The following is a 14930-nucleotide window of genomic DNA, read 5'->3' on the forward strand; positions in this document are numbered from 1 at the left end:
AGGAGGGTTGTGGCCAGGAAAGGGGTGTGGCTGAGGTTTATGTGGGACCCTTGAGGCAATTGGCAGCCAGAAAAAAAAAATAAACCGACAGCAATTTTCAGGCTGCTTTTAGTTATGTGGGAAGCCTGGCACAGCACAGAACAACCCAGGATTGTGGGAGCATAAATGTGATTTAAAGCCACCTTTGCACTCAATTTCTTGATCTACACTGGGTGCTCCTTAGTTGGAACTCATACTGTGGATGTGGATTAAATAGCCCCCCTCTATTCAAATCTCACTATCACTCACAATTTACAGAAGGAAAAAAAGTCTCAGGCTGTAAATCTGCAGACCTGGAAATTAGCAAGAGGAAGCTTGCTGGATTTTTAGTTTCCATCAGTCTTACAGAGGACACAGAAAGGGGACTGTTATTCTCACTATAAATCAATGCAGAAAAACCTGTGAGAAAGGTAAGGGGCATTTAGCATGATATACATGTGGAAGGAGTGAGGAGTGGATTGATTCCCTTGGTTATTTAGCACATGCTAAGGACAAGGAGGCAGTTTCATGGAGTTAACATTGGTTGTGTTAACTTCCTGTGCAGATCTCATTCTACTTTTACTCTGCAGACACAGCACATGGTGACTTTTTGCATCCTGTTCCTTATGATGTACTCTGTGTATATAGGTAATTATGCTATGTGAACAATTACCTAAGGAGGGTCAGGGTGTTTCCACTCTGCCCAGAACAACTATGAAACCTGGATGGGTGGAGGCCTCATGGACTTATAATAACCCTCTCCTGGATGTATTCTGCTATTGAGGAGACACCTGTGACAAATACATTTTCCACTGCATTACAAGTAGTTAGGAAAGCTCCAGAAGAATAGGGAGGGGGAACAGAATAAATCTAACACTTGTGAATTAGAAATGCTTTAAAAACCAACAGTCATGCAAATGAGTATATTCAAACAAAGATGCACTGGATTATCAGTAGGAACTATTATATTCCCAAAATAATAATTGCAGAACAAACAGCAACACTCATTAAACAAGACAATACAAGAGAAGCAGGATGATATTAGCTATTAGTCCATGTAAGGGTAAAGCACATACTAATAAGGCAGTATTTTTCTTTAATTAGAACTTATGGTATATGGTGTTGCCTCTTTGACACCAGCTCTATGTTCTTCACAGCTGAAGACCTCCAGGATGCAAATTTTAATTTATTTTCTTCTTTTATATTTTTACTGCCAGTTTATTAACAGAGTGAAATTTTAAGCCTCAGTGTCAAAAGTGCACTCCTGTAAGTGCACATTAAAAACCACGTGTGGTTGCATACCTAATTTGTACACACAATTGTCCTCACAAATTGGAGTATTTTTTTTAATGCACAGAGAGGCCATTATGTGCATGACTGAGCAAATTAACATGACTGTACATGCACATGTCTTTTTCCATGCATAACTGTAATATACATGCACATGTAAAAGAGAGACTCACCAGCCAGCACGCCACCTTGTTGCTGGGCATGGTGTAACATGTTCTCCTTTGGCACACCCTTCCGATAGCCATTCCAGCCCTGCAGTAGTCTGACTTTTCCCCTGATTCAGCCCTCCAAGCAGGTCACTTATAATCCCCCCAATCTGGGATAATACTGTCCAAACTAAAAGGAACAAAAAAAATTCTTCCATGCTTTCTGTGCCCCATCCTCGGCAAACTCTCCATCATCATCAGGCTCTACAGTTCCCCCTCCTCCTTCAGGAATTTGCCTCCCTAGACTGTCTCCCTGAAGGCCTGGCACTTCCTGAGCTGCTAGCCGTAAGGGCTTCTTCCCTAAAGACTCTTCCCCTAATCGGGATCAACTCCAATCTACAAGCCAAAACATCTGCTTGTAGGTTAGCCTTCTCTCTCTTACTTCAGGCATCTCCTACAACTCTCTCTCAAACCCCAGGAGGATTAGCTTTGTCAATCTTTTGTGCAAATCCTCTCGCCTTCTCAGCAGGGTCCAATCATTACCCAAGGCTACCTGATCAGGATCAGCTGTGAGAATAGTTGATCTTCACAGGTAAGGCTGAACCTGACTCCCCTTAAAGGATCAGTCTGCCTGTGACAGTGTGGTTTTGAAAATCAACAGCTATAGTGTAGAAGCTGCATTGGAGGATTTTAGGAGGGGCTTACATTTTCCCTGTAAAATGCAGAAGATCTTACTATAATTCAGATTATCTGGCCTGGCCTCTTAATTTTTCACACTTTCTTCTGTAAACACAGTTGATTTCACCTACAAAAGTGAGCATGAACCTCTTCTGTGCACACAGGAAGCCATGTGTGCCTTCAAACTGGCCGACCAGCTAAGAGTTTTGCTTGATTCACAAACTAATTATTATTTTTATTATTAGTAGTAGTACAGTAGTGTCTAGAAGCCCTAGTCATGGACCAGAACCTCATTGTGCTAGGTGCTGGATAAACACAGAACAAAAAGATGTAGGGTTTGGGTGTATGAAATCAGAACCCGGCTTGAGTCTGGACGAAAATTTGTTCCAATGCGTGACCAGAATGTGTTCACTAGTCACAACATCTCTTTGACTCTCAATTTAGCCATCATCATTGTACTTAATAGATTTGCTATTCTGTAGGGAGGTGGCTCAGTCCAGCAGATACAGCACAGAGCTGGGAAGCGGAAGGCTAGTGTCTATATTGGGGTCTAGCCTTTTCTTTCCATTACTGCATAAAAACAGCCCTAATCACCTGTAAATATTTCTTTTTCTTTCACAGTGAAAACCTTGTTTCACAGAAGTTTGACATCATTTTCTGAGATGATCAGCTGTAGCTGGAGTTTGGCTGGAATAGAACAATTTGACTGTATAGCTTTTTTGTAGTGCAAAACCTGAACAAATATGCTCAGGTCATCATCCTGGTGTTCACACATGTCCTCACTGTGTCTCATAATTGGACACATTATACTGTACAACCTCATTCATGAGGTTGGGACATTTCTAAATAGGATGTTCAGTTCTCATTATCAAACAAAGAGCAGGGAGGAGGACTGAAGGCGAATGAATGTGACAAGTTTTATGAGGCTCTTCAGACTCAATAGGATGACTAGCAGGGGGTTGTGCTTAATTTAAGATCATATTCACACTTGTGCTGCCTAACCACTAATCAGGACTAAAGGAGTCCTGAGAATCTGAGAGTTTGCCAGCAGCACAACAGTTTGGCCAATAACTGGCTTGTTGTCCCCTGTGATGCCATGTTATGTATGTATGTTCCGCAGGACAAACACAAGTGCAGTGGCCAAGTTTGCATGTCTCAGCTGCTGTATTGGTCTCTCTCTCCCGCTTTGTTCATTAACAGTCATTAGAACTTAAAACAGTATTCTGTGAAGATGCAGCTCAGTAGGGGATTTCAGTGGGAAATGCTTTTACTGAAATGTGTTAATATTTTTTTTTGCTTCTTTTATTGAGCTTTACAGTAGAGACCCAAATCTCTGTATTCAGCAGAGCTGTGCTCAGCACCCGACCTGGTGTGGGGTAGAAAGGCAGCTCCCCTGTTCCAGTCTGATGGGGATCGGGGTGGGGAGAGAAGGGGACTGGCTGCAGCCTAACTTACAGCAACCTAAAATCGTGCCCTTGTTGTGCCTCTGGGTCATATAGATCCTCTGAACTTGGGGCAGAGAAACAACTGGAAGGAGCTGGTTTTATTAATGCCACCCAGGGGTTCCTGCTGCATCCCTCATCTTTCCAGTTAGGGGAGCTCTTTGTCCCCTTGGCACTGTTGAAGGTGTTTCCAAAGGACAAATCCTGCCCCGTCCTCTCCCTGGATGCAGAGGTTCTCCCAGACACAGTGAAGCACTGGTGTGGATCTGCTGCACGAAAGGGAGGAGGATGGAACCTACAGTGTCCACATAGGGGCAAGGTGGGTTGGAGGAAGGCTAGAAGATTTGTCAGCTCCATGTGCTATGATCTTCCACAGGGGCTCAGGAGCTGCTACCCTGCAGCATGGGGTCAAGATTGCTTCCTTGGCACTGGAAAAGGGTTTGACCTGAAGCAAGGAATGGATAAACACCCACTGCAATGGAGCAGTTTTCAGGTGGAAAGAAAGGTTCCTCTCCCTGTCCTTGCCATGTGAGCCCTGCTTTCAGTGGGCACTGGGCAGACCTCCCTGTGTTATGGGATATTAGGCAAGCAACCATCCTTTCCCCAAATATATCCCAATGGGCACACTCCTCCTTCCACATCTCCTTTTGCCAAATCCTAGCCATCCTTTGGGAGTCAAAGATCCTTCCCGAGAAGTCCCCTGCACCTGCTTGCCTTTAATGTTCTTCTCTCGATTTATGTCTGCTAAAGCTTTAAATCTAGGGATTAAACATCTGCATCATCCCCAAGGTGCTGAGAGCTCCCATGCAGACACAGGCTATGCAGGTTTATTTGCATTTCCCAATAACGGACAAAGGCACCTTTCTCCACTGCTGACTGAACTGGGGCCCCCATTCCTTAGGTGTCTGTGTGTGTCTTGCCAGACAGTGAGATTCCAGTCTCCTGGGGCAATCCTAGCAGCATTCAAACCAATCTGATGAATATTTAGTGAAAAGAAACAAAGAAAAGGAGATGAAACCTCCTTTTACCCAGATTTGCTGGTGACCTACCCTCATCTGAAATTTAATCCGTGTTCAAATCCAAATTGTCATCTGGATTGGCTACATTTAATCCTTTGTGAGAGTGGGGGAAAGAGAGGAGGTCCTTTCCTGTTCTATATTTGTATGGTTCTTTCTCAGTGCAAAATCAGCAAACCGCAGCCACTAGGAGCTGTGAGCAGCCGTACCTGTGGACGCTCAGGTAAACAAAGTGTCTTGCGGCCAGGGCTTTACCCTGAACAAGCCACTAACCAAGTTAGAGAACCCCATGTATACCGAGACCTCAGCCTGCTTAGAACCTTGGCAGATACACCATTAAAACTCCTTTTAACCTTTTATTAAAGATATAGAAAAGAAGGAAAAACAGTCAAAGCATTTGAAATGTAAAATATTAAATAAAGTTTTCATTCTAACAATGTTCCTTGTTCCCTTTCCTTCAGTGGGAGAGAGTCCTTAGAAGGGAAACCCCACTGTATTTAATAGTCTCTTAGACAGTATCCACGATGGTAATAACTGTCCTTCTGGGGAAAAGAGAAAAAGTTAGTTGAGGTGGGCTGGAGATGTTGCTGCTGTTGTCATTAAAGCCCAGTCTTAGAAGGAAAAACCCCCTTGTGTGACAGTCTCTTAGATGGTATCAGAGATAGCAATAACTGTCATCCCACGGGGTGTTTGGGATTCAGCGGTAGCTGGTAGGGATGGTGATGTCATTTGGGTCTCACCCTCTCTGGCCCATTCTGGTCAGAACACCTCTCAGGATCAGGATGAAGACAACCCGGGGTGCCAGGAAATGGTGCGGGTGGCAGTCATGGTTGGTGAAGCCTGCTCCAGTTGCCTCTATCTCATCTTCTTTTTGTCCTTTCCCTACAAAACCTCTTTCTTTTATGGAACCAAAAGGGGAGTGATGGGTGGAATAGCCCATCCCTTCACTATTTTGTTCACCAATTAGGCCTAATATCCAAAACACCAATTTTGGTTGATTAACTTCTGGCTCCACAGCTCCTGTTTTTAACAAGCATAATGTCGATGTAGTCCTTGAATCAAGTCATCTTGGCCTTTTTGTTTAGACTAATTCAATTATTCTGTCTTCTTTTCATGCCTTTTCCCATCACCATTTGTTTTTCTCAGATTGAGACTCGTGAGCTACAAGTGTCTCTTTAATATGTCTCCTGCAGCTCTTTGCAGCACATGATATTAAAACACTCTGTGTGATTTAATTATTAACCAATCTAAGTTATTAACCAATCCGGATGCTTTTACTATGTTAACCAATTGTAGCTGATAAAATAATACTTGGTCAGTCATTTTGCTGTGAGAATATATACACATACATCCACACACTAAATATTTCCTGTCATACTGATTAAATATGACTATATCATACTATAGTAAATGAAACAATGACTTCACACTACTGTGGCTCTTTTGAATAATGTTGATCAATAATTTGGCCCCTGAACCACTGAGGTCTGGTTATCACTGTTCTAGGTTATTGTAATGTTATGAACTTTTACATACTTTTGACAGTTGAGCTCACAATTTGGGTAAATTCGTAGGCCCACTTGTCACAGCATAACTCACCCTAACTAACGTGGCCAGCATTCTATCTAATTTCTCCAGGCAGCTCCCCCCATTTTCATAGTACTTGAACATTAATCCAATGGGAGTAATTTGATCATGAAAGCATTTTTATTGGCTGGCTAAAGCATAACCTCCACACTAATCTCCAGTCCAACCTAAAAAGCCTTTGAAATGTTCCCAGTTGACTCCCCTTTGTGATGGCTGGTGAGGAAAACTACCCAAATTATAAAAACCCTGTGACTTGTGTGCAAAAGCAACCCAATGTCTTGAGAAAGTCATGAACCAGGCCAAACTGATTACAGTCCACAGTGAAGTGGTGTACAGGGACCAGTAACTCAGGGAATGATGATCTATTGGCAGGATCTATTGGCATTTTAATACCAAATTAGTGCCTTAAAATAGATTTACACTCAAAGCAAATTTAGTTGCTACTTGAAGTAATTAGGTTCATCTGTCTGAGTGCAGTTTTGGATGGGAGTCTGGCTTTTTTACCCATGTATAAATAATAATTTGTGGTTGCTCCATTTGTGCGATCCAATGTCATCAGTATTCCATGAAAAGAAATACTGTACCCCACAGAGCTATTAGCCCAACAGTTATCCTCTAGGTAGTCTTGTGTCTTAAATGAAATGCTGCAGATAAAAGCCTGTGAGCAATTTCATGGCATCCCACAGTTAGCAGTGTAGTCTAGTGGACTAAGCACAGGACTGGCAATCAGGAATTTGTAAGCTTGAATTCCAGTCTGATATTGACTCCTTTTGTAGTCTTGGGCAAGTCACGCCACTGCTCTGTGCCTCAGTTTTCCCATCTGTAAAATGGAGGTAATTCTACTTATCTTGCTTGCAGAATCATAGAAGTTGAAGGTGGAAGAGATCCAACCCATATCCCTGACAGTAATGCATGATTGTTCCCTACAGTACATTTACTATTTCGTCTAGTCCAGCTTTAAAATTCTAAGCACTGGGGTTTCCACTCCTTCCCCTTGGAGACAATCCCATGCTTGACACAACTCACTGTCAAGAAGTTTTTCCTGATACTCAGTTCACATTTCTCCTTTCTCAGTTCCAGCCCATTAGTCCAGGTTATACCCCCATGGGGCCTCCTAAATAATTCAAGATCCAAAAAGAGACAGGGAGCCAAATTTTTATCATTTTCACACCTGCTGTCACCTTACTGAGACATTTAAATCCTGCACATGGAAGCTCAGTTCAGCATTTAAATGTCCTTTCGACTGGAGCATTAAAACCCCGTGTCTGGATATTCTATTGCGTCCCACATCTCCGAAAATAGGGCCCAGCTAATCAATGCAATGAAGAGACACAGAAAAGCTGTTGCCAGGTTGAACGAGCTGCAGGGATGAAGCTCTCCAGCACACTCTTACTTTCTCTCTCTTTGGAGATAGCTATTACTGTGTATTCAATATTCTCTAACATCACTGGGGGATGGACTGGTCATGCATCTAGGATAGCACTATCTGTCAAATGGATCTCATAAGTGCTTCCTCAGTACACTGCTTAGGACCCGCTCTTCTGAGCTGCTCTGCCTGGAGGTGGAGGGGGAAGGGAGTGTGTGCGTGCGCACGTGCACATACTGCTGGCTATCCAGTTACCTCCAGCATGCCCTAGTTCTGGGATGGCCTTTATAGGAGAACCCACCCAACACACCTTCAGCACATATCACCTCTGGCTTCACCCTTCATCACAGGATGGGAGCTCCTCATTCCACCAACAGTTTGTGCTGGTGTCAGTTGGCCTGCCCAGCACATGGAGACCCCTCTCTTCACATTGTGTTCAGCTGAATTCCTTTTAGAACACCTGTGGTTCTATTATTCATTGGCATGGCTCCTATTTATTAGGGGCTCATATGGTACACATGTGGAGGGCAGAGAGAAAGAAACAGAAATAATGCATGTATTAAACATCCCATGAGCAGGCTAGCAGCCATTAAAACATAATTATCTCATTATTTTCTCCCCTCCCTCCCCTGTTTTTTTTTAAATGGGTAAAATATTTTTCCATTTATTTGTTATTAGCAGAGGAGTGAATATTCTGAAAAGCATCAAATGTTCCACTTTACTACCCCCTATTAACTTTCTAAGCACCTTGGAACCTTTGGTTCAGCTGCATGAAATAACAGGAAAACTAATTAGACCAATAAAACATGATGACTTAGGCATCCTAAGAAAGTGAACATAACTTTTTAACTTTTTTTTTTTTTTTTAAATACACCCATATCAGCAAGCTTACTGTCTATCCTGCCAGGATTTTAAATGAGGAAGTACTTGGAATAAACAAACAAACAAATTACCAACCAGAAACAGCCATGAAATGTAGGGACAGAAGGTGATTCAACAGTGCCTCAAAAACAGATGTGTCTGCCTCATCTTTTTTCTAGTGCCATTTCAGATATCACATGGCAATGGAAAATTAGAAAAGGTCCCGCTGGTACGTGAATGGTTTCAGAAGTTTCACAGCACATCATCAAATGAAGAACTGCGGCTAGGTCCTCAGCTGGTGTAAATTTGGTGTCACTCTATTGACTTCAGTAGCGCAATGCTGATTTACACCTGCTGAGAATCAGTCCCCTGGTGTATAGTGCAAGAAACAACCAGACTTTTTTTTTAAAAAAAGTGTGGGCTCCAAGGATATAAAATAGACAATTCCTTTAATTTAACTCCTTTTGACTGTAAAATCAAAGTCCTGTTATGGAGCAGGAATCTCTGTGAAGCAGTTTGTGCAATCATTTGGGTACAGAAATGGTTTAAAATAAACCCCACAACTAGGATATGGGTTGTCAGGAGCAAATCCTGTAGCCTTCCATGGCCTGGGAATTTGCTGTTACCCACAGGATAGCAGTTAGTTGAATTGCATAAGAAAGGATAATCATTAAAAAACTCCTTAAGGCAGATGTAACAACACTGGCACTTGGTACATCTTCAAGATGAAGCCATACATCCTTGGCTGCAGAAGGTTTTTTAAATGTATGAAGCATCATCTCTTTCCAAAAAGCATTTATTGGAATCCAGCCTCTTTGCATTTGAGGTGCTGCAACTCATGGAAGAGGTAGCAAATGGCAGAATGTCCACATACTGTGACCCTATCCTCGGTGGACTGTAAGATAGGAAGCCATATGGAAAATGCCTTTAGCAGCTAGAATCAAACAGCATGGCTGTGTGTGCGATTATCCTGATGAGGACATATTTTACTGAATGCTCACTGGCTACTTCTTTACAAATCATTACAGAATCTCGGGATTTGAAGGCACATCCCTGTAGTGGGGGTGAGGTGGAGTCGCACCAGCAGAGGGTGGGCACTAGAAAGCACAACACCCCATAAAACTTCTTGGTGAGCATTAGGAATGCACCTACAAGCTACATCTCTTTGTGGTATGCTCAATTACACTCCCTCCCCCATGCCAGTCATACTTTATGGTCTGGTAAGATGGAGGAAGATGGGACCATGGCCCCTTTGAGGCACCACAGGGTGCTCTCCATGGGAGCAGGGAGGGAGCAGTCCCTGAGATCCTCAAAGCAACAGAACTTCAATTGTGCCTAGTTCTGAGATGCACTCTGTAAGGTGGGACAGACTCCTTGTATCCTTCTCCTGCACCACTGTGCATCTGTGTGAAGAGACAAGCACAATTTAGCCCTGTATATAGTAGACATATAGCCTCAGATTTTCTACACTGATGCATGCATGTATGATGATGTTTGCAGGTGTAAATTGGGATGCACAAGTGTATGCTCCACATATTGTGTGCCTGAAAATCTGGCCCACAGTGATGAGAGCTTCTGGGTTTCAGAGGTGATGAGCAATCTCTGCTCCTATTGAAATCCACTGGAACGGTTGGTGCAAAACACTTGTGGAAATCAGGCCCTGATGCTCTTTTCCCAGCTCTGTCATTCCCTCTCTGGGTGGCCTCAGCCAAGTAGGTCTCTTTTTTTCAAAGGTAAAGACAAGAGTGAATCATTTCAGAATAAAATGGCATCGTTTGTTTGTTATTGCAGCATGTAATCTGGTGATAGAGATGAGTGAAAGCAAGACAGGTCAGTGCTGGAGGGTACCTTCAGTGAACCTTTAAGAGGGACTTGAAGGAGGGAGCGAGGTTGCAGGCTACATGGGGTCATGGCAGATGCTGCAGGCACAGGCGGGAGCAAATAAAGATGTGGAGGTATTGTGTTCTTTATTGGCATCCCATTGTCCTAAATGAGAAATAAAAATTAAGGCTTATTTGTTGCAAGAGAAGAATTATCGTAATTTGTTTTCTGTGGGAAAAGTCTTGCTTTTCTAAAATGTAGGGCCACACCCTCAACTGGGTAAACTGGCCTAGCTGTGGATAGCTGTAGAGATAGACTGATTCACGTCACATGGAGATCTGGCCTTGGATTTCTAGGTAATCTGAGTTAATGAACAAACAGCAGCTTTGATGGGGCAGAACATTCTGTTCTACTTGTACAGTTTCTTATACTACACCCATCACAAAAGTGCTTGAAGAGAGTTGTCAAGGTTCCTTCCCCACTCTGAACTCTAGGGTACAGATGTGGGGACCTGCATGAAAACCCCCTAAGCTTGTTTTTACCACCTTAGGTTAAAACTTCCCCAAGGTACAAACTATATTCCTTTTTCTCTTGGACTTTATTGCTGCCACCACCAAGCGTCTAACAGATATATAACAGGGAAAGAGCCCGCTTGGAAACGTCTTTCACCTCAAAATCCTCCCCAAACCCTACACCCCCTTTCCTGGGGAAGGCTTGATAAAAATCCTCACCAATTTGCATAGGTGAACACAGACCCAAACCCTTGGATCTTAAGAACAATGAAAAAGCAATCAGATTCTTAAAAGAAGAGTTTTAATTGAAGAAAAAAAGTTAAAGAATCACCTCTGTAAAATCAGGATGGTAAATACCTTACAGGGTAATCAGATTCAAAACATAGAGAATCCCTCTAAGCAAAACCTTAAGTTACAAAAAGACACAAAAACAGGAATCTACATTCCATTCAGCACAACTTATTTTATCAGCCATTTAAACAAAACTGAATCTAATGCATATCTAGCTAGATTACTTACTAAGTTCTAAGACTCCATTCCTGTTCTGTTCCCGGCAAAAGCATCACACAGCCAGAGAGAGCCTTTTTTTCTCCCCCCCTCCAGATTTGAAAATATCTTGTCTCCTCACTGGTCATTTTGGTCAGGTGCCAGCGAGGTTATCCTAGCTTCTTAACCCTTTACAGGTGAAAGGGTTTTTTCTCTGGCCAGGAGGGATTTTAAAGGAGTTTACCCTTCCCTTTATATTTATGACAAGAGTAATCAAGCAACATCAACAAAATAAGTTTTATACAATGCTTATGGAGACTTAACCAGAGACCACATTATTAAATTGCCTTCAGTGCTCTAGCTGTTTGCCTCTCAATCCAGGACGCACTCTTTAACTGAATACAAAGTTGATTGTTTGGTTGGAGGGAGGACGTGGGTGAAACCAGAGGACAAAAATTGTGTAATCCTCGTTGTTCAGGGGAAGTATCTACAGACCCACATAGTCCATGAGGATAACAACCTTTAACATGCCATCAGCTTAATAGAAACAAACCCCAAAGCTCACAGTAAGACAACTGCTCACAGGTAAGGGCCTGATCCAAAGCCCAGTGCAATCAATGGAACGACTCCTACTGGTTTCAGTGAGGTTTGAATCAAACCTTAAACCTCTCTCTTCCTCTGGGTCTTCCTGAGCATCTTGGGTGAAATCTTGACTTCTTTGACTTAAATGGAGCAGTATTTAACCCCTTCTTTTAGGCTTAGAGAGTAAACTGCTGAAGGCAGGGCCTGTCTTTGGTTTTGTTCTGCACAGGGCTGAGTAGCAAATAACGTTTATCAGTCCTTAGCAAATAACGTTTACCCAGGGGAACTCAGATCAGAGCAGCAGCTGGCCTTCAACAAGGACCTCCCTCATGCTAACTCCAAGGGCGGTCCACCATCTTTGACAGAACTGGCTAGTATGTACTAGCTGCAAGTGAATCTGAAAAAGGTTTGGTGGTTCAGCTCAGAGGAGCATCCAATAGTCCTGAATGTCTTTGCAGTGGGAATCTCCCAGGAACAGGCTTTCTTGCATGTTTCACAGTGCACCTGGGTTTGTCTGGGCTGTATATCATGAAAACTGTATTTCTGCTCGGTTCTTGGATGAAACCAGGAAGCTCAGGAATAGGAAAGTTTAAAAGAAGGGAATTTGATGATTCTGGGCCTAGGCAATGGGTTGGGGAGCCTTTAGAAACAGAGGAGTCAGTTTGACTTCAGCTCAAGTCAATAGTGACAGAAAGTGGTTACTGCCTGATTAGAACATACGAATGGCCATACTGGGTCAGACCAATGACCCACCTAGCCCAGCATCCTGTCTTCCAACAGTAGCCAATGCCAGGTGCTTCAGAAAGCATGAACAGAGCCAGGCAATTATCACGTTATCCATCCCTTGTCGTCCACTCCCAGCTTCTGGCAATTAGAGGCTCCTGGACACTCAGAGCATGGGGTTGTGTCCCTGACCATCTTGGCTAATAGCCATTGATGGATCTATCCTCCATGAACTTACCTAATTCTTTTTTTGAACCCTGTTAAAGTCTTGGCCTTCACAACATCTCCTGGCAACAAGTTCCACAGGTTGACTGTGTGTTGTGTGAAGTAGTACTTCTTTTTGTTTGTTTTAAACCAGCAGCCTATTAATTTCATTGGATGACCCCTGGTTCTTGTGTTATGTGAAGGGGGTAAATAACACTTCCTTATGCACTTTCTCTACATCATTCATAGTTTTATAGATCTTTATCATATCCCCCCTTAGTGGTCTCTTTTCTGAGCTGAAAAGTCCCAGTCTTATTAAGCACTCCTCATATGGAAGCAGTTCCATACCCCTAATTATTTTGTTTCCCTTCTGTGTACTTTTTCCAATTCTAATATATCTTTTTTGAGATGGGGCAACCAGATCTGCACACACTATTCAAGGTGTGGCTGTACCATGGATTTATATAGTAGCATTATATTTTTTGTCTTAATATCTATCCCTTTCCTAATGGTTCCTGACATTTTGTTAGCTGTTTTGACTGCCACTGCACAGTGAGCCTATGTTTTCAGACAACTAACAATGTTGCTCAGTGGCATGTGTGGTTGCAGTCCAGTCTCCAGCGTTGTCCACACCACAAATACCACAACATTGCAGTGGGCACTGATTACCCTGGTATCCCCTAAGTCCCGTGGGAGGCAGCAATTTGGTATGAAGTGGAGTAGGAGGCAGGATAGGGTAACTGTGACCAGGGGGTCATACATTCCTACATTTCCATAGGGGCCTTCATACCAAAAGACCCCAAATTTTATAGAAACAGCTCCAGTGAAATGCAGCCACTTATAGGCCAAGTTATCACAGTGCACAACAGTGAGGGCAGGAAAATTTTGGACAAGGATACGAGAGCAAACCTTTGTTGATAAGTGCAATAGAATCTGGGGAGTACAGTTCCAACTGGCTGGCCTCACTTTTGCAGATATGATTTGTGCCAGCAAAAAGTATGGGCTCAAAATTTGCACCCATAATGTTTGAGTCTGCTATTTTGCACCAGCAATTCATAAGTATTGGTGTGTGGGTAACTAATTACCTGCTCCATGCCCACAAGAGCTAATATTTGCACTTGCACCTAACTGTAGATGCACAATTACATTTGTGTGGGCACAAATATGCCTCCTGGAATTACACTCCCACCCTTTTTGGAGGTGGTTGTTGTATTCACAGATAAGGCAAGTAGCCCTGGGCCCAGCTGAATCTTAGCCCTTTAGTGGCCATGCACAATAGACAGAACCTTGGGCTTGACATTCTTCCTGAAAGAGTTGTGTATAATAAATTTATTGGCTTCTCAGTTCAGAGATAAGATGGGTGAGGTAATATCTTTATTGGACCAACTTCTGCTGGTGCAAGAGACAAGCTTTTGAGCTTACACAGAGCTCCTTTTCAGGTCTGGCTTCTCAGTTTAACTCAGATGGACGAACCGCTGAAAAGTGGTACTGAAAACTACACAACAGGCCCCCAATATTATAACTCCTCTGCTTATGGAATTTCAGGAAATAAACAGGGAAGGGAGAGAAGCAAAAGGTGCCAAAGGAAATATAGCAGTTGTCTCTTTCCCAGGGTTTAGGTGCTATATTTTTCCAACTGTGGCAGATAAATCTATCCATCAGAAAGACATTGATTTGTATTTTATGTATACCATAACCAACCTCTTGCCTGTGCGGGCAGAAAGTCATAACCAGCCACTCAGGGCCATGTTTTCAGCACAACCACTTTTGTATGAGCAACTGATTGGCCTAACAAAAGTGATTCTGGGGGTGTTTTGCAGTGCAAATGGCTATGAGTGTGCAGAGACCAGGCAGATAGGTGGAAATTAGGGTTTTGCACATGCAAAGAAATGGCCATGCATATTTGGAGGCTGCCTTGGGCTTGGCTGAAAACCTAGCCCTTCAATTTTAGTTTCTACTCGTCACCTCGCATGTATAGTCTATTGCGATCTTCATGAGTTTAATACATGCACCAAATGAACGTCAGACCCTAATGTATCCCACTGGCAGATGAGAAAGATGCTTGATATAAAACCACTTCGCTAAAATAGGGCAAAACTCCCATTGACTTAAATGGGGCCAGGTTTCACCCAGACAGAGGAACATGGCAACTGAATCAGCGAGTGGCCTTTTTGTCATGTGAAATAGCCAAGTTAGGT

General features: G+C 42.9%; 1 protein-coding gene across 1 annotated transcript in view; it reads left to right on the forward strand.

Moving 5' to 3' along the window:
* Positions 1 to 360: 360 nt before the first annotated feature.
* Positions 361 to 14930, forward strand: part of LOC119842113 (opsin-5-like) — a 41422-nt gene continuing 26852 nt past the window's right edge. Inside the window, exon 1 of the mRNA XM_043495928.1 lies at positions 361 to 449. The gene's annotated coding sequence lies outside the window, so the exon portion shown is untranslated. The remainder of the gene's footprint in view (positions 450 to 14930) is intronic.

The sequence above is a fragment of the Dermochelys coriacea genome, chromosome 13 (assembly GCF_009764565.3).
Source record: "Dermochelys coriacea isolate rDerCor1 chromosome 13, rDerCor1.pri.v4, whole genome shotgun sequence".
Lineage (NCBI taxonomy): Eukaryota > Metazoa > Chordata > Testudines > Dermochelyidae > Dermochelys > Dermochelys coriacea.